Genomic DNA, 24,203 nt, shown 5'->3' with positions numbered 1-24,203 from the left:
GGGATGTAATGGGTAAACAAATTTCTAGTCTTTTGAGATTACCTTCATTATAAATCATCTTTGTCTGCAATTTTCAACTTCAATGGTCGACTTACAATTTGGGGCCAGAGGAGTAGACTTTGGGAAAAATGTATATTGTTTTAAAGGAACCATGAACACTTCATGACCCTCCTTTTCTTAAATGGCTTGCAGAATATTATATGAAGTTTTCTCCAGATCTAAACCCATAGATTTTACGTATAATATGTATGGAGAGCCAGCCTTGTAGTAAAAAATTTTGACCTATTTAAAAGTTCAAAAACCTGCTTACTCTTGAAAATCAAATTATATATTCTGGAGCAGGGACGGAAGTTTCTTTTATTTTTTTTTCTTTTCTTTCTTTATTTTTTTTAAATTAGGATAATATTCTTCTAGTACTTAAGAATCGCTGGTAAGGAAATCATAGATACCTAAACTTCTCTGGATACCTGGAATCATTGGTTTGCTAAAGTCAGCCCTCATTTATTTATTGATGGGATTAGTTTTTATAAATTTTAATTAACATACACATTTCCACAAAATTGACTGTGAGAATTTGTAATGAGATGGCATCAAATATGTAGATAAATTTGGGGAGAACTAATATCTTCATAATATTCAATCTTCTAACCTGTGAGCAGTGGATTTTGCCACAAGCCACGATACCATTCCAGTAGAAGCAGTACAGTACCTGGCAGGATGGACATGAGAGGACAGTGGTAGCCAGGAGAAGGGAGTGCTGGAAAGGGAGGATTCATATTTCCATGGGCATCTGGAGAGAGGACTTCCGATGGGAAAATGAATAAGGGGCCAGTTGACACTGGGCTGCTTGGGTGTGGGGTCACAATGAACACGGCAGTATTCACACGAATCTGAAAAGGGGCACTAAAGGAAAGCTCAAAAAGTTCTCTGAACCTTGTGGCCGCTGAGGGTTGGTGGAGCTGATGAGGATAGGAACACTGATCTCCATGGAGTGGCAGTTGTGGGATGCATGAAAGGACTTGTTTGCCATGATGAGGGAAGTGAAAAAGTGGGGATTTTGGTGTTCTTTTTGGTGTCAGGAGTGCTTTGGGGCAATGCTGCTCTGGGCAGCTGCTGAGGTACATGTTTAAGCATCAACTCCTGGTATGGGCGGCTTATCCCATTCTGTCAGCTGCTTAGCATCCAAGTTAAACTCAGTGTAGGAAATTAGAAATATTCCTATTTATTCTGCCAACATTCCTTCAGCACAGCTTATATGCACTCTTCGGATCACAGTCAGAACATCATCCTTAACAAATGGAAGTTGGTCATTATCTGCTGCTTTTTTGTCTTTCACTTCAAAGTCATATAGTGCTTTGTGCTGAGGGCTGAGGCAGTGGTTTAATAATCTGCACTAAGTTTGTTGGGAAAAAGCTATGGATCCCATTGACTTACCCTGTGGAACCAGTTTTCAACAACATGTCATCAAAAAATGATGATGTCACATTTGCTGAATTTAAAGTCTCTAGGCTCCTTTTATTCATAGTTTCATAATGTGTTAGGACATGGTAACAGGTATACCCCTCACTGGGGCCTCCAGCCTTGCACCCAAGGCTGCCATCCTCACTGGGATCTCTACAGATCTTTTGCACTACAATTAGCCATAGTGTTGCCCTGAATCCTTAATGCATTTGTTCAATTGGTTCCACTGCCACCACTGGCTAGGATTCCAAGGGCTGTGATTGATGCCATCCAGAAGCCTGACCAGCAGGATGTTACCTGGAAGCGCATCATGGGAGCCAACAAGAGTCCTCCACTTGGAAAAACTGAGGGAACTTACGATCCCAGCAAACATGCTTTGCAAAACCTGTGCTGGCAAGGCAAGACTTTTCCAGAAGCACTGAGAACACTCCAAAGATCCAAGGAGACAGATTCAACCATCTTGATGTACTTTAATGAGAAAAGGCTTTAGAAATGTTCATTAGTTGTGTGCAGCTCTTATAATGATTTATGTAACATCCATGTTCTAATTTGCTCTTGTGTCTTGGCTCCTCCTCCTTGTTCTTGGTCCCCACAGTGGTGGCCATGGCCAATGCAGATTCCCCCCAGCCTTGCCTTCGGATCCCTGTTTCTCTGAAGCAGGCACAGTGGCCTCTGGATACTCGTCTCTGCTGCCCACCTCTATGCACAGACACATTACACAAGTGTCACTGCCTCCCACTTGCCCAACCTTAAATGTTATTGTTTAAATCAATTGAATGCTCGGTGGGTTAAAAACCAATACATGAGAGATGGGATAGTACAAATTTCTATCCTGGCTTGAATATTTTGTGTCTGTGTGACTTTGGAAAAAGGACCTAACTTCTCTGCTTTCTTTTTCTCTGGTGGTAGTAATAGTCCCTGTCGTAGGGAACCACAGGCACTACAGACAAAGCTCCAATGCAGTGCATGTCAGGATACACACTCCAGACATGGCAGCACTTGTTACCCTGAGTGTAATAATCTATGAAACAAGAGCAGTAATGACAGTGACTTGTGGTGATGGGCAGCTGCCAGTGCAGAGGTAGCAAGGACCTTCACTCTTTCTGTGAAGCAGCTGAAGGACAGACACCAAGGTAGATGGGGCCTGGATGCTTGACACTGGTGACATATTCACAACTTTCCCCCTTTTCTTGCAGAATGTGCCCCAGGACCTGTCCATCTAGAGCTTTCGGCTGGAGTAGTCCCTCTTGTTGCAGACCTTGCAGGAGATGCTGGCTAACACGGTGGAGAACTTGGAAGGAGCAAGTACAATTTGGGATGGAGTATTTTAATGTGCTCAAGTGCTAGGAGATGGTGTCTCTTACAGGTATTGGAAATAGTGTTTGCAGAGATAAGTCAATGGCTTTCACTTGTGACTCCCTTGGGGTTGACCTTCTGCTTTACCTAGCCATCCTATCAGATCTTTAACTTAAAAACAGAAATTCAAGTGGAATGTGATCTGTGTGGCTGCCTCTTGTGCTCATGGAAGCATCCTTTCTTGGACATCTGTGTGTCTTCCTGTGTCTTCAGAGGTCTGACTTTCCTGTTTTGACCAATTGTTTGTGCATGGCTCTTTCCTATTGATCATTATTTATTGTCATAACTTTAACTGTTTGGCTATGTTCTAAGCTGTTGTTTGTCAAGTAAAATTTCATGGCACTGTTACATACGTTAGGTAATGAAATCACGGTGATATGGCTTTAGTGAATTGTAAATTTGCAAATACCTAATCATTTTCTCTTGAAAATTAAGACTTTTATTTCTGTCTACAAATTCAGATATTTTCCTTCAAAAATTTATATGTTGATTTTAATTATTTTCCATGTGACAAGCTCTTACTGAGTGGGTAGTACCCATTTTTAACCAATGCATCCAGTTTAACGATAAGCAGAAGGAATAATGGTCATCTTTTTGGGTCTTCTCTATAATTTTTAGGGGCATTCTAAGTGCTACACTGTTGTGTGGTTTAATAAACTTGAGTATTTCCAGGAATAGAACCAAAATTTTTCTTTTTCATTAATGATCTCTGTATACCTTTTATGGTTGAATTGTTATCCTAGTTGGGATGAGTAAATAGATTAGTAATACATGGTTCCAAAAAAATGAATGGTTAATTATATTGTAACATTGCACCATCCACAAGGAAATACTGTATTTCTGTAGTTTAAAAAATTTAATGTCACAGCTTAGAACTTTAATCAGGCTGTGTATGAATTCTAAATTAAATTGTAACATACATAATTTGGTGAAAATCTCATCTACGGAAGAGATGCATTTCATGGAGTTAGATCTTACTTTCAGCTGCTAGTGTTTTTTAGGTAGAAAACACTGTCACATAGCTCAAGGGAAAAGTGTATAAAATTTTAGGGGGGAGAAAGATTCTTATTTAAGAAGGAGTTTTGATGATACCTAGGAGTGATATTCAAATATTTTACAACTGCCTTGGCATAAGTATCAGTCAATCAGAGTAAAGGCATAGTGCTGCAGGTTGTGGTGGTCTGAGTTATTTGTGGGGCTCCTGGAGGACCCCTGGTGTGGTCCAGGGATGTTTACCAAGAGGGATATTTTTTTCTCACTGTAGCAATAATTTTAGTCATGAGAGTGTTTACTGGTTGTATTTGATCCATGGATTCTGCTGGGAGTCATAGGAATCATCTTCCGGACTCCCTGGATGCCCATAGTGTCTCTCCTTGAGTTTCTTGATGTCTCCTTCAATCTCTTACTATGATGGTGAATCCTTTTGTCAAGCAAATTGACATGTCTCAGTAAATTTTGCACAGTAGATTCTCTGGAATGAAGATTCCCATTTCCTAGGGTAATGTGTCAGAAAGGAAACATTAATCTTTTCCTTTGGTGGTGGTGGTGGGGTACCAGGGATTTAACTCAAGGCCACTTGAACACTGAGCAACATCCTCAGCCCTACTTTGTATTTTATTTAGCAACAGGGTCACACTGAGTTGCTAAGCACCTCGCTTTTTGCTGAAGCTATCTTTGAACTCATGATTCTACTGTCTCAGCCTCCTGAGCAACAGGAATTAACAGGCATGTACAACCATACCAAGTTAACTAGTTTCTAATTATAGGGTGCTACTGATTCCCTACAACAGAATATTGCACTTACAAAGAAAAACATTTTGTACTAGAATTTTGGTAAGAAATGTTATTATAAGTTGTGGGAAAGTGTACAAATAGCTGTTCCTGAACTCTGGAAATGTTCAGGAAGTACATGGGGTACTGCATCTGTCATCATCATCTCTGGTGATCTGGGGAATGATGATGTGAATGGTGCAAAATTTTCTCACATTTAAATAAGTGGTAAGACCAGGTGCTCATGTCACAGAGTGGAAAATCAAAGGTAATTGACTAAGACTTAAATTTTTTGGTTGGGTGTGGTTTGGTATCTTATTAGTATTTGATATGCTATTATAGTTTTTATACCATTTGAAAATCCTATAATCCTTCAAAGTAAAATGATTTTCAATAATCTTCACTTTTTTTTCCTTTCTACTAAGAAACAGGAAAAGGAGAGTGGAAAGGAATGAAACAGCATTTGATGTCTGTTCTGTTTGTCCTTTTAATGATGGGAATAACTCTTTTATAGTGAATATGATGATGATGATGATGATAGTGTTATTGACTTCCATGTTCAGATGAGGAAAAGGCTCAGGAAGTTCACTTGAATGTAGGTACCTTGATACAGATGCTGTAAATGCAAGCAAGCTACTCTCATTTAGTGACTTTTACATCAAAGAGAAACAGCTCTGGCAGATAAAGAGAAACTTCAGCCTGGTTTTTATGTGTTTTACTTGATGGCTAACTGGTTCTATTTTGTATAGAACTGGAGACAATTGGTTTGAGTCCCAGAGTTGTTGCTTTTTAGTTGTGTGCCTTGACCAGTAATCTCTCTGAAACTTAGCATGATTTCTGTTGCTATAATTGAATATCACCATCCAGTGAGGCCTACAGGGTCATGAGGTGACAAAGGACAGCAGGACATGGTGTTATAGCTTAATGGATCTGGAAGAGCCTGTGGTCTTTTTTTTTTTTTTTTTTTTTTTTTTTTGGACAGGGTCTCCCTAAATTGCTGAGGCTGGCCTTGAACTTGTGATGTTCCTGCCTTAGCCTCTTAAATGGCTCCTAGGATTACAGGTGTGTGACACCATGCCCAATTGATAAATTTGATTCTGATACAGGTATGTATATTGTGAAATATTCACCACAAACTAATTAACATATTTGTAACCTCACATAATTACATTTGTTAAAATGTTTCTAAACTTTCATACCCTTTGGAACTGGACAAGAGTTTTAGTTTACATTGATAAAACTCTGGCCCTAGAAATAGAATTGGTCTAATCATACATGGTGGCCTAATGCCTTTGAACTTTAGAGACATTTAGGAAACCAAAGACTACTAGTGAATGCTTTCCTTCAAACACTAGATTTGGCTGATCAAAAACTCAAGCATAACTAGGAACAAAAATATATTAGATGTCTTTTATTTACATCAAGCAATGAACTCTATCTTAACAATAATATAATTCATCTACAGGAACTAAAGCCATTTCAAAGAGTCATATCTTATCCTTCTTTTTGCTATATATTTATAATTACCCAGTTACTTAGAAGTTTTACATCCTATAAGTGGTCAAAAGAACATCTGAAAAATGATTTTGAAGACTTAAATAAGTGGTAGTCTACAAAAATTGACATGAAAGCCAACTTAAATTCCAAGTTTCTTTTTTTTTAAGAGAGAGAGAGAGAGAATTTTTTTAACATTTACTTTTTAGTATTCCATTGAAACAACATCTTTATTTTATTTGTATGTGGTGCTGAGGATTGAACCCAGTGCCCTGCTCATGCCAGGCAAGCGTGCTACCTCTTGAGCCACATCCCCAACCCCAAGTTTTTTTTTTTTTTTTTTTTTAAGAAATATTACATATGCAGTACTTCTAAGAAGCAACTTTTTACAACTGATTTGTGCCCATGTTAGCAACTTTTCTAAAAAATTACTTTTGTAAGAGTCTCACTTGAGAGTTTTTATATAGAAATAAATCAGATTACTTCTATAGTAAGTGTCAACATGATGCAGATGTAGCTCTGTGGTAGAGAGCTTGCCTAGCATGAAGAAGGCCTTGGGGTTTAACTCCCAACACTGGAAGAAAAGGAAAGGGAGAGAAGGGAGAAAGAAGGAAGGAAGGAAGGAAGGAAAAAGGGAGTGGACAGGAGGGGAGGAAAAGGAATGAGTCATTACAATAAAAGGGCAAGTGGTACAAATAAAAATATATGATGTACTAGCTCTTTAAATTATTTTACAAAGTTTTAGAATTTTAGTTGCATTAAACTGGTTGACATTATGACTGAATGGAATAGCACATAATAAGCTCCACCTTGTCCTGGATGAAACTAAACCAAGGGGTGGTTGGGATGGAGAGGAGTCCTCTCTGGCTCAATTGGGACAGACTTGAACCTGCACTGCTTTAGGATGCACAGCATAGTGAAGGGGCCAAGACTTCCCTGACAGGCACTTGAATGTGCTAGGCCCCTGAGAGCCTATGGCTATGGCTTCCCATGTCTATGCCCACAGCTCCACCGCCCTGCACCCCTGGAACTTTTACACAATGGTATACTCTGTTGCCTGGTGCAGGTTTGATTCCTGACCAAAGACCTGAGTGTCCACAGCCTTTGGGCGTGGATGGGCAGGCTGTGTCTTCAGTAGCTGATTGATCCATGGAATCTGCTGGGACTCATAGGAATCATCTTGCGGACTCCCTGGATGCCCATAGCGTCTCTCCTTGAGTTTTTTGATGTCTCCTTCAAACTGCAAGCAGCCTTACTGTGATGGAGGGGCTAAAGTTTGCCCCTCAGCTGTATTTGGGGTTGGTCCAGGAAGAATTACACAATGCTTTGGCATCATTATCTGTGGATATGAAACCAGGCCATCATCCTTATGGGTATCCTTGGGAGTTGGTGATATATGCAGCTGTTGGATTTTTTGCTGTTCTCCTGTTTATGTGGAGATGTTGTCAATCTTCAGCAGAAATTTAATGTCAAGGTTGAACTAAATCAAAAAATGTAATGAAACTCCAAAGAAAATTAGTAGTAGAGGAAAATTACCAGGTAGAGTGAGAGGAAAAACTTTCCGAAGTGGATGAAAACATCATCCATGTAACTGAACAGCTGGAGAACTATAGAAAGCAAATCAAAGACCTTGCAAAAGAATTGGAGAGAACCATTCATTCTTATCAGGGGCAGATTATGTACTATGAGAAAAAAGCACATGATAATGAGCTTGCAGCTCAGAGTGTAAAAGATACCTCAAGTTTAAGGAGACAAAGTGTTCACAACTGACAAAAATTAACTGAAAATGTGGTTAAATTTAAACTTTTAGAAAAAAAGATACTTATGCTCTTGATGATGAAAATACAGCCTTTGCCAGAGAGCATTCCCCAAATGGTCCCTCAGTATTGGGAATTCAACTGAAATGAGAGGTCCTCTTTTGGAAAAGAAGAATCCACTCATATTCTCATCTTTGGTACCAATGGGAGGATAAAGAGGCTCAAGAGGCCAAGAGAATCCTCTGGGATCTCAGTTTATCAATTAAAGGAGAAAATCAGGCTATGTTGAGTAAACTGATCTTCAGAGAGTGCCTTATAATACTGAGCCCCTGTCACCTCCATGGGAAAAGGCCTGTAGCATGAGGATCCCTTCACCAGGCCAAGCATAGTCTGATCCACATCTTCCTCTACAAAGGTATATATATATAATTAAAATCAGGTCATTAGGTTAAGATGTGCTCGTTCAAGCCAGGATTGTTTGGTAGGAGTATGAGTAATTCTATGGGTTAAAATTATATTCCAATGAGCAGCAAATTGTGCAAAATCACAGGGTATATATACAGGGGTGTTATCTGTTTTTAAATAAGCAGGCTTGTCCATAGTTGCAAAGCAGAGTAATAAATGGGAATTGTAAGGAGGTAAATATTTACATCAATCTGCAGTAGCCCAAATAAACCCAGAAAGATATCAGTGGAAATATGAAGAAAGGAAAAAGAATTAAAAGGAGGAAAATGGGTTAATACCCATTTGCCTAAGTGCATTAGAATGTTACTCCTTGTGGGTTTACAGATTCCCACATAGGGACCCAGAAGGGTGTACAATGAGAATAGTTATTGACAGTGGTCTGAGCTTTGGGGGAAGAAATGGAAAAATCTTCATTCATGAGCAGAAAATTCATGAGTTTTTTTAATGAGAAAATCCTTGAGTTTTACAGCATCTGACAATAAAATATTAGGAACCTTACAGCTGTGTCTGTGTGGGTATTATTCTCTCAGAGATCCAGGAATCTTGGTGTGGCCATGCATATGTGCAAGGAAGATGGGGGACTTGTGATGCTGTAAGTCTGAAGTGGTAAAAAAGAGATAGTAAATTGGAATCCAGACAAGGAGATAACACAACTACAGAAATATAAGGAACAAGTTTAGATATATATTCAGAATCTGTAGTAATGTTTAAAGTAGTAGAAAATAATCTCAGTGCCATGTTAATGGAGGTTAATTCAGCTTGCTGTGGAGAGATTTGAGGCAGGATCCTGTTGTTTCTTTAACAACTGAAAAAAAAAGGGAGAAAGTAGTTGGATGTCTGTTGTAATTTCTAATTTATTCATTTAAGAAATCATATTTATGGAGATTAAGCCCAATTATGTTAAATTTAATTTGCTTATTTTAATTGTAAAATTATAATATCAGAAAAATATGATTAACAGTATTAATCATCACTTCTCTGTTGAAGAAACATTTAGAAGCAATGGACATTATGTTCCACTTTAAACATTTTTTAGAAATAAAGACTTTATTTTCTGGCCATCTAGAATTTTTTTAAATGTATTTATATGCAGAAGTATCTTACTCATTGATGGCATACAAATTAAAACACAATATGTCACTATTGCTCACCCATATAAATCACTAAGATAACAAAAGACAGACTGCAATAAATGTAGTTAAGGATATGGATAGATTAGAGTGTCCCCATGTTACTAGTGGATTGAATTCATACAGTTGTTTTGGAAAGCATTTGGTAATATATACTAAATTTCAAATATGTGTAACTGATGATCCAGAAATTTACTCTTAGGATATAAATAACAAAAATACTTACATGCAATTTACCCAAACATATCTACAACAGCAATCATAGGAGAATACTTCTTCATCCTCCAAAGAGGAAGCAACCCAAATGCCCACAGGTGGTAAAATTCTTCAAGGCACCTCTTATTCATAGAAAAAAAAACACAGTAGGAGGCTATCAAAAGGCGATGAAGAGATTTGGGCTTCAGGCAGTGGGACATTGATTCTTACAAACAATGCTGAAGTTAAAAAGTTACTTCTTTCACTATATCATTACATATACATAAAATATAAAATGGACACAAAAATGCATTCCTATATAGCTAATAGGGTTATCTTTAGAGGGTTATGACAGGAATGGAAAATGAAATTAGAGGCTGCAGGCTCTGCTCTAGTTCTTTTTTGTTTGTTTGATTGTTTCAGTTATAAATGAAAGTAGAATGCAACTATGCAGTTTGGTATATCATATGTGGATGGGATATTATATTATATTATATTTCTTATTTTTCTCAGTGTACATGTTGCAGAATCATATTGGTCATGCAGTCATGTATATACCTACAGTAAAAATGTCTGTTTCATTCTACTATATTTTCTATCCCCACATCCTCTCCCCTCCTCTCCCATCACTCTTCTCTACCTAATCTAAGGTAACTCTATTCTTCCTTACTGCCCCCTGCCTTATTGTGAATTAGAATCTGCATATTAGTAAAAAGAAATAGGTGTTTGTTTTTTGGGGGATTGGCTTATTTTGCTTATCATGATATTCTCCAACTCCAACCATTTACTGGCAAATTCCATAATTTTACTCTTCTTCAAAACTGAGTATATATTCCACATTTTCTTATCCATTCATCTATTGGGAGACACCTAGTTTGGATCCATAGTCTAACTATTGTGAATTGAGGTGCTACAAACACTGATGTGACTGCATCACTACAGTATGTTGATTTTAAGTCTTTTCGGTATAAACCTTGGAGTGGGATAGTTTGGTCAAATGGTGGTTCCATTCCTAATTTTCTGAGAAATTTCCATGATGCTTTCCATAGTGGTTGCACCAATTTTCAGTCCCACCAGCAGTGTATGAGTGTACATTTTTCACTGTATCCTCGCTAACATTTATTATTGCCTGTATTCTTGATGATTGCCATTCTGACAGGAGTGAGATGAAATATTAGTCTTTATTTGCATTTCTCTAAATTCTAGAGATGTTGAACACTTTTTCATATATTTATTCATTATATATATATATATATATATATATATATATATATATATATATATTTCTGTCAAGTATCTATTCAGTTCCTTAGCCCATTTATTGATTGGGTTATTTGTTCATTTTGGTGTTAAGATTTTTTGAGTTCTATATATATCCTAGAGATTAATGTTCATCCTGATCTAAGGAATTCATTCTTTGAAGTTTGGAGAGCAGCACCTAGGAAGAAGAAATTCAGGGTGATCTTCTGGGGTATGTGCAATGTTGGAGGGCATGGCCCACCTTTAAGGGCTACGATATTTCTAGGCTGGAGAACTGCAGCTTGTGCAGACTCTACCTGTCAGTGGAAGAAGTGAATTGTGTTTCATCTCAAAACTCCAGTTTCACTAGTGATTCTCCCCACACATCTGAAGGTAACCATGCCAGGTGATGGATATGCTCATTGCTTGACTGGAAGTCACCTCACGGTGTGTACACACTTCTCAGTATCATGTTGTACCCCTTGAATATACACCATTATATCAATTATGTTTCAGTGAAGCTGAAAAAACAAACTTGCATATTTATGTAGTGTCATGTCTCTAAATGCCAAGAAAATGTTTACTGCTCCATATCTAGTGCCTGAGTAATTCTGAAACAGGGCTGTCGCCAGGGTCAAGGGCCACAATGTGGCCTGCCAGCCTTCGCAGTGTGGTGCAGGACCACATCTCTAGTGCAGGTGGTTTCCTAGAGGAGTACCTGGGATTCTCCAAGTCCCACTTAGCAGAAGCCAGGCTGTCAAATGATGCTGGTGGCGGGTCCTAGAAAGGTGGCAAGGGCATGGAGCCAGCCCCCCTCTCCATGTGCTCCCTCATAACTATGCCTCAGAACCCCCAATGGCTCTCCAAAAAGTCGCTGCCTTGGTGAGCAAAAGAGCTGGAACCCACATCCCTCTGACTCACTGCATGCTCAGCACCTCTTGTGCTCTTGGCTGGTTCCCTCAGGTCAGAAAACTCTGGACCTCTTGCTGGCTATGGCCTCCTGGGGTGACTTCTCAGTCTGGCTTTAAGGAGAAGCTGCACTGATTTGATTCCTACCTAGAGGCTCTGTGAAGCTTTCAAGTCTATTTTCTTCTTTGCTCTGGCTACTAGGAACCCCATTGACTAATATTTGATGGTTAGAGGGTCTCCAGCTACTCTTAATTATCATTAATTTTATTATTTTCCATTTTTCTGAATTTTGACTTTATAATTTTATGTTACTGAATTATATATTTTTATGAAATGCCATGGCTTCTCTTTTAGAATTAGGTTGAATAAAATTAAGTGGTAAGTCAGTTAATTTTGTCACTCAAAGAGAAATCACTCTCTTTTCCTTTGAATGTTGTCTCTTTGCCAAAGCTTACATTGTACTGAGGAGAAATGTGATTACTGTGGAAGCATACACAGGACCTGAGGCACAGTGAGTGACCTCCAGCCCCAGAGGGCCCTGGTCCTCTGTGGACAAGGGTATGGGACCACTGGGCTGGTGGGTGGGGCAGGAGGGACCTATCCTCCACTTGTCTCCTTTGAGGTCATCTGTCCCATCACACTGAATAAGTGCAATGAGGAACTAAGATTGTATTTGGGACAGGAGCCCATTTTTTAGCAATCCAGATGTGTAAGTAGTTTTACAAGAGTTTGTCTCCAGGGTCTGTGTCAGGCCCTGGGTTCCATGGGCATTTTAGCCTGGGCTCTGGAGTGGGGCTGGGGTGAGTAGACTGAAAGGGGGCCTGACAGGGCACTCTCCAGGGCCCCTGAGCAACACCTGAGAAACATCCATGTTTGCTCTCCTGCTGCAGAACCTTCTGGGATACACTGTCATTCAAACACACTTGAAATGCCTGCACCTGGCCTAATTCTCTATTTTCAATTTACTTGGGGAGTTCTTTGATCATCAAAGCTTGCAAGTAACTTCAAATGTAAGAAAAGAAAATGCAATCTTCTGGAATGGTGGCCCTGGATGATATCTGTTCCTGGCCCCTCTATAAGGGTGAGCTATGCCCTTTACCCTGTTGCAATGGCAGGTGGAGCCAGAGAAGCATTCTCCTTGAGTGAGATTACTGCCAGTTGCCTGGTTACCAGAGTGAGAACCATGAAGGGACAGAGCTCTGTGTGTCCCTGAAGGAGGGGCATTTCACTGTCACCGTGATGCCATATGTGTGGAGCCACCAGCCAAGTCACTGGCACATGAAAGCTTTTGTCACTTCCAGTGAAGGCCTCCTCTCACCTCTTCACAGCCCATGTGTACAGGACAGTGGAGAAGAATGGCAATGGATTAATACATAAACTTCATGAGCCTCTGCTGGGGAGCAGGCAGGCACACATTGTGTGATCTGTGACACTTTATGAGAGCATTCTGAAGTGCACATGTCTACTGTCCTCATTTTACAGATGAGAAGACCGAGGAAGAGATAGCATAGCCCAGAGAGCAGCCACGAAAGCATGCATGGATGTGTCTGCATTCGCAGTTGACCTGGCTGTGTGCAGCTGGTGACAGGACCCCCAGCAGCTCCACAAAGATGGTGGAATGAAGAACACATCAATGGACTGACCATGAAAAGGCTGGCCTCTGCAACACAAGAGCAGGGCCTGGTGAAGCTGGGATCCAGTCCAGCATGCTCAACTTCACTGAGGGGTCCACGCAGCACAAGGGACTGTGATGCCTCTGTGCCCTCCTGTGCTCATTCCACATGGGAGGCAGGTAGGTGTGCCAAGGGGCTGGTGGAGTGAGAGCCTTTAATGGATCTTAAGCAGCCACATTGGGCCCAGGCTCCCACAGGGACTCTAGGTGACCTTGGAACAGGTGGTTTCTGTAGCTTCCCTTCTTCATCTCCAAAAGTGGAAGACTTGAATGGTAATTTCTAAGGTTCCTCTAGGTCTAAAAATTACCCCTTCACTCCAAGGAATGTGGACATTGGAAGTCACATGGTAATCCAGCATCAAGAATGTAGGCCATGGAGGCGGCTTGTCAGGGTTTGAATCCTGGCACTTTGGCCTAATGTGCAAATCTCATTAAGTTAATCTGCATAAGCCTCTGATCTCATGTGTGTACAAATAGAATGCTGCATATCCAAGGGCCCTTGGGAGGACTAAGGAAACAGAGTGGGCATGACAGGCAGTTCCAGCCACACAGCCTTCCTCATGAGGCCATGAAGGCGGTTCACAGGGGAGATGTTTAAATGAGGAGGGTTGTAACTTATGGTTGGGTAGTCTGTCTGGTGAATTAATAATTTAAAAGAACTACTGGGTGGTAACTTAGGTGGGTGTTGCTGGAAGAAATATGTCACTATGCATGTGGCCTTGGATGATATCTGTCCCTGGCCTCTTTTTTTTTTTTTTTTTGGTGGTGCTAGGGATTTAACCTAGGGCGTCGTTCAAAGGAGGCAGCACTTTACCAACTGAGCTACATTCCTCAGCCCACTCCCCTCTCTCTCTGTTTCCTTCCTGCCAGGAGCCCAGCAACTTTCCTCCATGACACACTTCTGCCATGGTGTTCTGCCTCACCTCAGACCTGGAGCAGTGGAGTGGGCCAAACATGGACAGAAACTCAGAAACCAGAGCTCAAAATAAACTTTTCCTCCTCTAAGTGGATCCTGTCAGGTATTTTGGTCATGGTGATGACATCTGAGTAACACAATGACTGTTATGGGCAAGGTGGGGTAAGTGTTTTCTAGAGCTCACCATGAAGGACATACCGAAGATATCTCTCTGATAAAATACTCATGGATGCATTTTACCATGGGGCAGAACTAAGCACAGAGGCCTAGCAGTTTGAGGAGTAAGGATTTCTGTCCAGTATGTGTAGGCGAGAGGGGAGAGTAGTCTGGTGGGCAGAGGGTGGCAGGAGAGCCAGGTGTGTGGGACAGGGATTGACTATAGAATGTGTGGGCTCTGATGAAACACCATGCTCGTGAGAGAAGCCCACAGGTATGGGGGTGCTGAAGGAGGAGAGCCAAGAGTGGACAAACCCAGAAGGCCACCCTTTCCCAAGGCTGAAGGACATGCCTCAGAGGAGGCATGAAAGGAATCATCTGTGTGGCCAGGGTGGGCCATTTGGAGCTTGTGGAAGTATGCAGAGAGGATGGGGACACCTGTGTGAGCAGGGGGCCATATGCCCAGTGTCCTGTAAATACTGTTGCACTGACATGGGGTGTGGTGTCCTGTAAGGTCCTGGTTTCCCTTTCTGTGGACAGGAGCCTGGACGGGGGCTTGCCAGGTCATCTGGTAGTTCTGTTTGATTTTTTTGATACTCTTATGCCATTTGCCCTGATCCCCACCAGCTACAGAGGCATGGTTGCCTTCTGTCTGCCCTCTGATAGAAGCCATCCTAATGGGCAGGAAGTTCTCTCTTGTGGGGTGATTTGCATATCTTTGATGGTTAATGACACAGGGCAACTTTTCTGATGCCATTTTTATGTTGGGCAAATGTTGTCTACAGTTCCACCTTCTTTCTAGATCTTCTCGCCCTCCATATCCACTTCGTCCTTCTTTACCTGAGTTTGCCTCATTCCATTTTGCACCATAAAACTGATCCTTCTTTCCTCCTTTTCTCTGAGTTCCTTTACTTCTTTCTTTTGTTTTGAGAAATACAATATTCCAAATGGTAATGGACACACTAATGGGTTCTCATTTGCTTTATGTGTATTTTAATTTAAAAACCAAAGCCTTCTGAGTATACATATGCATCCATTATTAGCACACAAATAAAACATATTATTTACATTTTGATGGCTCATACTGTAAATACTATTCCACGGTTTACTTTTTCCCTCAGTGTCTGATTTTGCAACCCCTCTGTGCTGTGCTGTGCTGTGCTGTGCTGTGCTGTGCTGTACATGTGATGTGTAGTCTGCCCCTGTGGCACAGTCCCCAGTCCACACTGCTGTCATTCTTCTCTGACTTGGGTAGCTTCCTCTGCCCCATTTGGTTCATGCTTACTGATAAGTATTACAACACAACATAGTGTAATTACATTAATATTGTTCTTCTTTCTCTTAGACTGTAAACTCCTATGGAGCAGAAACACTATTTGAGTTTCCTCTGCATTCCAGCACTTGATGACCTTGCACCCATGCAGTACACAGTCAGATGAATACTGGAGGTGTGGCCAGGCCATATGGCAGCCTCTCCAAGGACAGGATGCACCTGACTAGGGAAGTGATTTTCCACTTAGCAGTGAATTTCCCCCAGAAGCTCACGTTTGGTTACAGAGAACTGTGCAGTGATGGAGGGGTCCTTGACCTGCACTGTCCAGCTTGGGAATGTGACTGCAGATTGTGTAAATGTGGCTGATTTATGGAGAAACTGAATTATAAATTTTATGTAATTTTAATTAATTTAAATTTAAATGGTCATGGGTGGCTTGTGGGAGGATGTAAGGAGCAGATGATGTCTGCTGATAGCGAAAAATAGTTTTTGTTGTTGTTTTGTACTTAAATGGTCATCCTGATTCTTAGGAATGGTGAGTAATTTAGCAAACATTTAGCAAGGAGCCAAAGCAGCATACTGTGTGCTGGGTTTCTTCACCTCCATGGCAAAGTTGGTGGCATCTCTTGTTAGGACTGTGAAAGCGACAAGACATCTCTGCAAGGCCCTTCAGCGAGTGCTCTTAGAAAATGGTAGCAATCAATCTTCTCAGCCCTTGGTCCTTTGTGTGTAGTGGGGAGGGGATATGTGCATCTGACCTACAGCTCATGCTCTTTGAGTTTGGAGATGACAGAGTGGACTGTTGCAGTCAGGGCACCCCATCCCAGCTGTGTTCCTGAGACACAATGTTGGGGTCATTGCTGGTTTTCTAGCTTGAGTACTGCTGCCCACTGTCTGAGAGTGCCAGATGTTTTAGCACCCTGAATGATGGTCTGAGAATCTTGCTCCTTTTTTGGCCTTTTTGAAAGATTTCAGAACTTGTGCTCTGTGTCTGGCTCCTTGCTGGCTCCTCTTTGATTCAGCAGATCACAGGAGCCACTTCCCAAAGCCCAGCTATGGTCTTGCTGTGTTGCTGCCCAGCTCCTCCAGGGTTCCTTCTTTCCTGGAGGTCAAAACTCACTTCCTTGGACGTGGGTGCATCCAGTCAGTCAGTGTCTCCCTCTCCCTTATGGGGTCCTGCTCCCTTGTGTCCTTGCCATCGGGGCCCAGCACATGCTCAGCTCCCCCACATAGTATTCTTGCTGATTGCCCTTCCCATCCACAATGCCTCCATCCTCCCTTCCTGCCCTACCCAGGTGGCCATGTCTCCTGGCTCTCTTTCCTCCCAGAGCTGTGACCCCAGTGCTCAGGCAAGCACTAACTCCATGTGGAGAAGGCCCAGCCTCCTCACTGCCCCTACACCTGTTTCTGCCCGAGTTTGCGTCTGGCTGTCTTGTAGAGTGCTTATGTCCAGGGATTTGCTTTCTAAACTTGAAGATTTGTTAAAACAAGTGAGGAAGTTAACAGCAGTTTCAGGATCTGGGTCCTTCTAGAGTGGGGTCCTTTCCTAATGAGAAGGACCCCTAGACACTCACAATGCAGCAGTTTCTCCAGGGAAGTCCTTTGTGTATAAAACCGCAGAATGTATCTCCTCTTCACAAAATCACGGGTCTCTGTGTAACTATAACTTTAAATATTTGCCAAGTGAGGATGGCCATTGTGGAGAGCACATCCCCCACACATGATTCCTGCAAACTACCACTTGGAAACATGGGCTGTTTCTTATGTTGCTGGTGAAAGACAGCATCAGCACCTGCTTCACTGAGTGGGTATACTTGTAGCCCAAAGCAGAATTTCAAGTGAAATTTACCTTGTTGACTTCACTTTGAATTTGCTTCAGATTTAGGTGCAGTGTTGACACTTCTAAGAAAGCAACTTGCTTTTGTTCCCAATATGAGCTGGGGACAGATTTCTGGTTAGCAGAGCTGTCAGAAATGTCTTTACCAGATATCCTGATGGCATGACCCTGCAAGAGGTACCACAGGGCTTATTAAGAAAGACGCACTGACACCCATCATAACACAAGAGAGGGTTTGATAAGTCATCAATGTGTACAGGGAGTTCTGTTGATTTCTGGATTAAACTACAAAAGCAAGTGTTGAGTGCTGCTCTGTGACCAAAAATGGTAATGGAACAAAAGCTAAGAAGGGTCTGAAATGACTACAAATGGAAATCTTAAAATCTAGCTGTTTATGGTTTCTATAGTGGAAATTTAAATTAGCACATTATCAAGCTTGTGGGTGAGATATGCAGTAGGGCCTTTATCAGAGCTGCAGGGAACAGGCCAGGAGGGGCATGGAGCTCTTGGGCAGCTAATGTTTTTATTCATGGTGAGATCTCCTTGCTCTGGTTGTCATTGCTGTTTTCACATCAAGGGAAGATGGGTGCTACTGCTTGACAGTGACAATGACATTCCCCTGGGGGTTTATAATTTAATTTATGATCAGACAAAGAGAAGGGATGGGACTTCAGCAGGAGAATAAAGAGAATAGCATTCTTGTAGAAACCTGCAGATGGAAAGGAGCCAAGATCAGAGAGAGCTGGCCCATGCACAGTGTGGCTGTACAGCAAACTCTGGTGAAAGCTGTTTCTTCTGAGGCATGGTACCTGTAATCGGCCAAGAGGAGCAGCAGGGAAACTACCAGCAAACCTCAGAGTACATGCACATTTGGTGATGTGATCATGCTTTGTGATCTATCAAAACCTTAATTAAACATTTGAATATTTCTCCTTAACTGGGAAGGCCAGTAATTCAACGTGGTATCTGTCCCTTTAAACAGCCCTTGATAAACAAGCAACACTTAGCGCATATGTTCTGGAAAATGTGAATGAGGCAAAGGCACTTGCTGTTCATCTGGTCCTTAAATAAGTATCAGATATTGAAAATCTAATATTGAGTGCATGGCTGCATCATCGTTGTTACCAGCCATGCTGATGGACGTTTACATTTGTATTGTGCTTTTTTAAGACTACAAGTATTTTTCCTAGATATTTGCTCTGGACCTCATAACACTGGTGGGGTTTGGGGATGTTATTCTCATTTTAAACATGAGAAGACTAGGGTAGCAGAAGTTCTTGGGTTGTTACTGAGAGGGTGGTGAGAGTCTTACAGTTGGGAGCCAACTGTTTCTAGGTACTAAAGCTAAAGAATCTTTCCCCAGTCAGTGTATAAGAAGAGTCCAGCAAGGAAGACGGCAGGATGTAGATGGACGGCATAACCTACCCAGTGATGTGCACCTTTCAGTCTCTTGAGTGACTCTTCTGTTTCTCCTCTTGGGGAAGTGAGCATGGATGATGTCCTCTTTGGTTTTGGTGTACAAGCATCTTCTTGCCTGTCTGTCCTCATTAAGCCCTCCTGGTGCTGCAGGCTTGGGAATAGCAGTCTCTCCCTTGTGCAAGCTGTTGGGAGCCCTCACCACTGGCCTGCAGGGAGTCAGCCTGTGCTCAGGGCCAGCTGTGCTCCTTGAATGCAGCTTCCAGTCTGGAAGCTGTTAATGGCATGAGGATACAGTCCTGCACCTTTTTGTTTTTCTTAAGGAAGTTTTTCTATTTGACATGGATGGCAAGACAGAATCAAAAATCTTCCTTCAGTTTGCAGACTGATCCCCAGATTTTTCATCCCTTTTATTAAGAAGTGGAGCACATGCAGGTAAAGGAAAAAACCATGTTTTGAGTTCTGTTTTTGTTTTGGATGTTATATAACTCACATGGCATAAATAAATTAAATATTCAAATATTCTAAAAAGGTATTTTTCTTCATTTTTTTTAATGTCACCATGCTTTTGTGCTGTGCTTAAAAGTTAACCAGAATCACAGCGGATTTCTTTTTATGTGTTTCCTAAAATTCCTATTTACTGACAAAAGCAGACCAGACTGTTTGATGCATATTCTTAAATAAAAAGAGGCCTTGGAGCAGGAAGCAGAGGCAGATTCCTTTTCTCCTTTATTGGGCTTTCAGTTGTCTTAGGAAGCATTGAAGAGGTCCATGATGGGTGCCACTGGCAATTCTGTGTGAAGATTCTTGTGGGATTTAATTTTCTTGGATACCTGCTACAAATTTATTTCAAATTTAAGCTGATTCAAGTGCAGTGCTCCTAATTCCATTAAATTTGTGGCTGACTCACACTGGCTAGAGGAATGTCATCACTTAGGGTTCCTTCCAACTGCATTTTTTAAAATTTTGCTTATCCCAGACAAAGATCATCTTCTGTCTCGTTGATCAGAGCAAGAACAACAATTAAAAAAAAAAAAAAGCAGAGGGAGAGAGCTCCAGCGAGAGAGAGCACATTTCCTGCCTCCATGCTAGAGGTATAAGGAGTAGCCCAACAACCTCACTCAGCTCTGCTGAGCCATAATGTCTGCCCTGCTCCACACAAGACTCCTGAAGCTCCCAGCACAGTCCTCACCTGGCAGGGTTGAGGTACAGGAAGAACCCTGTCACTCTTTGAGACTATGCTTTCCTGTAGTGCACAGAAACTGTGGTGCTTTAAAAATATCCCTTTATCCCAGACAAAGGAGCCCCAAGGTGGCACTCAAGGACATGTTCTACAGAATCCCTGTATGCTAGGTGAGAGCAGGAGGATAAATTCAATGTGTTAAAGGGAACAAAGGAAAAACTCACCAACGAAGAGTGTTTTGTCCAGCAAAACTGTCCTTCAGAAATGAGGAGGAAGTAGGTGATGTCTCTCCCAAAGAAAAGCCACGTTCCCCACCATGAGGTCTATCCCTGGAACTGCTGAAGGGAATGAAGTTGAAGCAGACAAACAAAATTACTAATTAGCAACATAAAACACATAAAAGCACAGACAGCAATACTATAAGTAATACTGAGTCAATATTTCTCTCCAGTATGTTGAGAGAGAAAAAAAAATTAAGACAGCTATAGATCAAACAGATTGTCAATATACATAGTAGAAAGTGATGGACATGTTGGCATCAAAAGCATAAAATGTGTGTTTTAAGTAGCTAGTCAAAGCACAGAGTTGTATATGATTGAGATTAAGTTGTTATCTGCATAAAATTTTCTAATTTTTATATAAGCTGTGGTAACCACAAACCAAAAATCTACCTCAAAGCACAAAACACAAATAGCATACCAGGTGCTGTGGGTTGAGTATGTCCCAAGGGTTCACATGTCATTTGCATGAGAACATCAGTCTAGGGTCTCTGCTTACCCATTGTCTTAGTCCCCTGACACTCACAACTCTGCCCAGGCAGGAAGGGAAGTTGAGCAGGCAGTACCGCTCAGGGTGCGCCCAGGACTCCATGGTCTGACTGCCAGGGCTGAAGTTCTGAACCCAGCAGTCACTGGTTTTGTGATTACCTTGGGCAAGTCACTTAAGCTCATGAACCCCACTCAAGTCCTGAGCAAAAACAGGATGTACTTTTCAGGATTACCGGGGAGGGTTATACAGAACAATGTGGGAAGCACTTGGCCCTTACTAAGGATGGCTCTGCTCCATCACATCCCCGTTAGCACTGAGCTACTGCCCATGGGATCCAGCACCCAGCCATGATCAGGATACCCAAAAGTCAGTAGTCAATTGTATAATACTTATCGTTATCCATACTGCTACTTTACTGTTCTGTAAAGTCACCTGGAAACATGAGCTGGGGAATGTTGGGGTGCTGATCCTAGTAGCAGCAGGGCTAGGTGCCTTCCAGCCTCTGGTTGCACTTATTTGTAGCCACCCACCAATACGTCATCTTGTGGCATGTGTGCTTCTGTTTGAGACATCTTAATTGATACACGCTGCTAATTGGTTAGCATGAAACAGGGCCAGCAGCACCACAGCTTGTGTTGGAAGGGAGTTTATTTGATGTGTGTGTTCTCTGTGAGGCAATCTCAGTCTTCCTTTCTCAAGAGCACAAGAGCACTTCAGCATGATGTATGGAGGGTGTTTTTTTTTTATTTATTTTTTAAAGAGAGAGAGAGAGAATTTTCAATATTTATTTTTTAGTTATCTGCGGACACAACATCTTTGTTTGTATGTGGTGCTGAGGATCGAACCCGGGCCGCACACATGCCAGGCGAGCGCGCTACCACTTGAGCCACATATACAGCCCCTGGAGGGTGTTTTAAACAGAGTCCTGGGCAGGTGGAGAAAAAGACACTTATTTATAGTGTCTTTTTTACAAAAAGGAAGGCACAGGCCTCATTCAGTATCGGCAGGGAGCATAGCTATCAGGTGGCTCTGGCACATGGGCACTGATTTGGGGGTTACAAGTAAATTTTACAAGCAGTAAACTTGCAAAAACAGAATATGAATAATGAAGACTGGCTACACCTAAGGTGGTAATTTCTGGAAAATGTTCACTGTTACTATTGCTGTTATTAGAAAGGTACTGAAGGACAGGGGCACACAGAGACCTCCCTTCCATCTGGAAGTTTTTCAGGGTACCCTGGGGAAGCATGGGAAACAGAAATCCATCTCCAGGTTGCTCTGCGCCAACCATTCCCCACATTCCTCCTATACTTTCTCTTTTCCTTTCTTTTCTTTTATACTTCTTGCAATTTGCAAGGGTCTGGATTGAAGTATAACAGTGGCTACAGAGACCACATGGCATCTCCCATCTCCTAGGAGCTGTAGCACTGGGTGCTGGGAGGATAAGACAGACATGCATCTGCCAAGCTGCAGGAGACACGTGATCTCATGAACACATTGCTGAGCCCAGTTGGAGATCTCCACATCATCCTGCTGACCTCCCTGTCCTGTGTGGCCAGGAGACTCAGTCATATGAACAGAAATTTGAGCACTGGCCAGAATTCAATTCTGTGGATGTTCCTCAACACATATCCCACCTTGACAGATATCTGGCGTCATCAGGGAAGTTCTTTGATTTTCACATCTACCTTTTCTCTGAGTATAATTTCCTTATTGGTTATGTTCCTGGATCACAGAATGCATTTCTGGAGAGGATGAATTACAAGCATCACTTACATTGATAGTTCAAAAAATAGCATCCCATGGTTTGAAGATGATAGAATAGCCAAACTCTGTTCCTGCACACTTCCCAACTTGGCCAGGTAGAATCAAGTGCAATGTGGCCAGCGTGTGTGCACAGTGTGGGCCTGCCAGAACCAAAGTCCAAGGCAGGGTGACTTCCAGCCAGGCCTGAGAGGAGACCTCTGATGGCTTCATTGCCACTGCAGCATATTGAACTCCCTGTCACTAGCATGTTCCAACCTACCTGTAGGATCAAGATGGTCACATGTCAGGAAGCATGGATCTTCTGAACTGTGAAGTTGCAGTATTGAAAGGTAGAGGGAGAGAGAGGGCCTTATTTTAAGGAAGTGGCTCACCAACTTTGGAGAGTACCAAGTTTAATGTAATGTGCAGGGCAGATTGCAGGCTGGAGGCCCAGGGAAGTGCTGAGGTTGCAGCTTAATCGGAAATCAGTCTGCAGCCAAAGGTTTCTTTTCCAGAGGGAAGCCCAGTCTTATTTCCTAAGGCCTTTCATTTGGTGAGGCCCACGCACATTATGGAAGGCAACCTGCTTGACTCTCCATCTGCAGAATTCAGTGTCAGTCACATCTTTAAAATACCTTTGCAGCAACATCCGGGCTGAGTGACCACGTGGACACCATAGTCTGGCCATGTGAACATACAGGATTGACCATCACACTCCCTTCCTCTCACCAGGTATCTTCAAATCCAACATCCATGGGTCAGCCTTTGATTAAAATTCAGGCCTCAGAAAAAATAAACACTTCCACTGTGCTTGGCATTTAAGTCACCTGATGGATGGATGGTTGACCTGAGGAATATGAATTCTGTAGTTCTAAGAGGGGGAGAGTGGGTCAGTGACATATTCCCTGGTCCACTCAAGGGCAGGTTCAGTTGCAAGGTAGCCTGGTATCTGCTTCTTTAGGGAAACTTGTCTAGCAGGAACCAAAGTTAACACAATGACATTGAGTCAGACAACAGGTTTGATCTGTGCCTCTGGGGCCCTCCTAAAACCACCTAGGTAAGATCCTGCACAGCAGCTCCAACCCCCCCCCCCCACAAAAGACTAAACCCCCAGACACAAGGGGGCTCTACCTTACTGTTATCCAGGGGATGTCACAGTGGTGCAGTTCTAGTCTTTCTGAATAATTTTTAACGTGTTTTGTTCCTACTCATCTTTATGGACTTTCAAAGGCTCCAAGTTCCTCTGTGGTTCCTATTTGTTCATCCCTGGATGAAGGCCCTTAAGGATGGATTTCCACTTCTGTCATAACAAACTCATCTCTTTGTACATAGAATTCTCCATAAAATCATGGGCACAGGTGGATTATTATTTCTAAGTCCTTGTTCTTCCCAATTTGAAAACTCTTAACATTCAATCGACACAGTACACTTCCTTTATGCCTCTCTTCTCCTCTTCCTCC

At 42.0% G+C, this 24,203-nt stretch overlaps 1 pseudogene; it reads left to right on the top strand.

Moving 5' to 3' along the window:
• Positions 1-7,428: 7,428 nt before the first annotated feature.
• The window catches only part of LOC124098718 (melanoma inhibitory activity protein 2-like), a 37,080-nt pseudogene continuing 20,305 nt past the window's right edge, over positions 7,429-24,203 (top strand).

This window comes from Marmota monax, unplaced genomic scaffold (genome assembly GCF_021218885.2).
Source record: "Marmota monax isolate L192 unplaced genomic scaffold, Marmota_monax_Labrador192_F-V1.1 WCK01_AAM20220418_F8-fsc00558, whole genome shotgun sequence".
In the NCBI taxonomy this organism is placed as follows: Eukaryota; Metazoa; Chordata; class Mammalia; order Rodentia; family Sciuridae; genus Marmota; species Marmota monax.
Note: the sequence above shows the minus strand (reverse complement) of the source record. Positions and strands in the feature narration are given on the sequence as shown.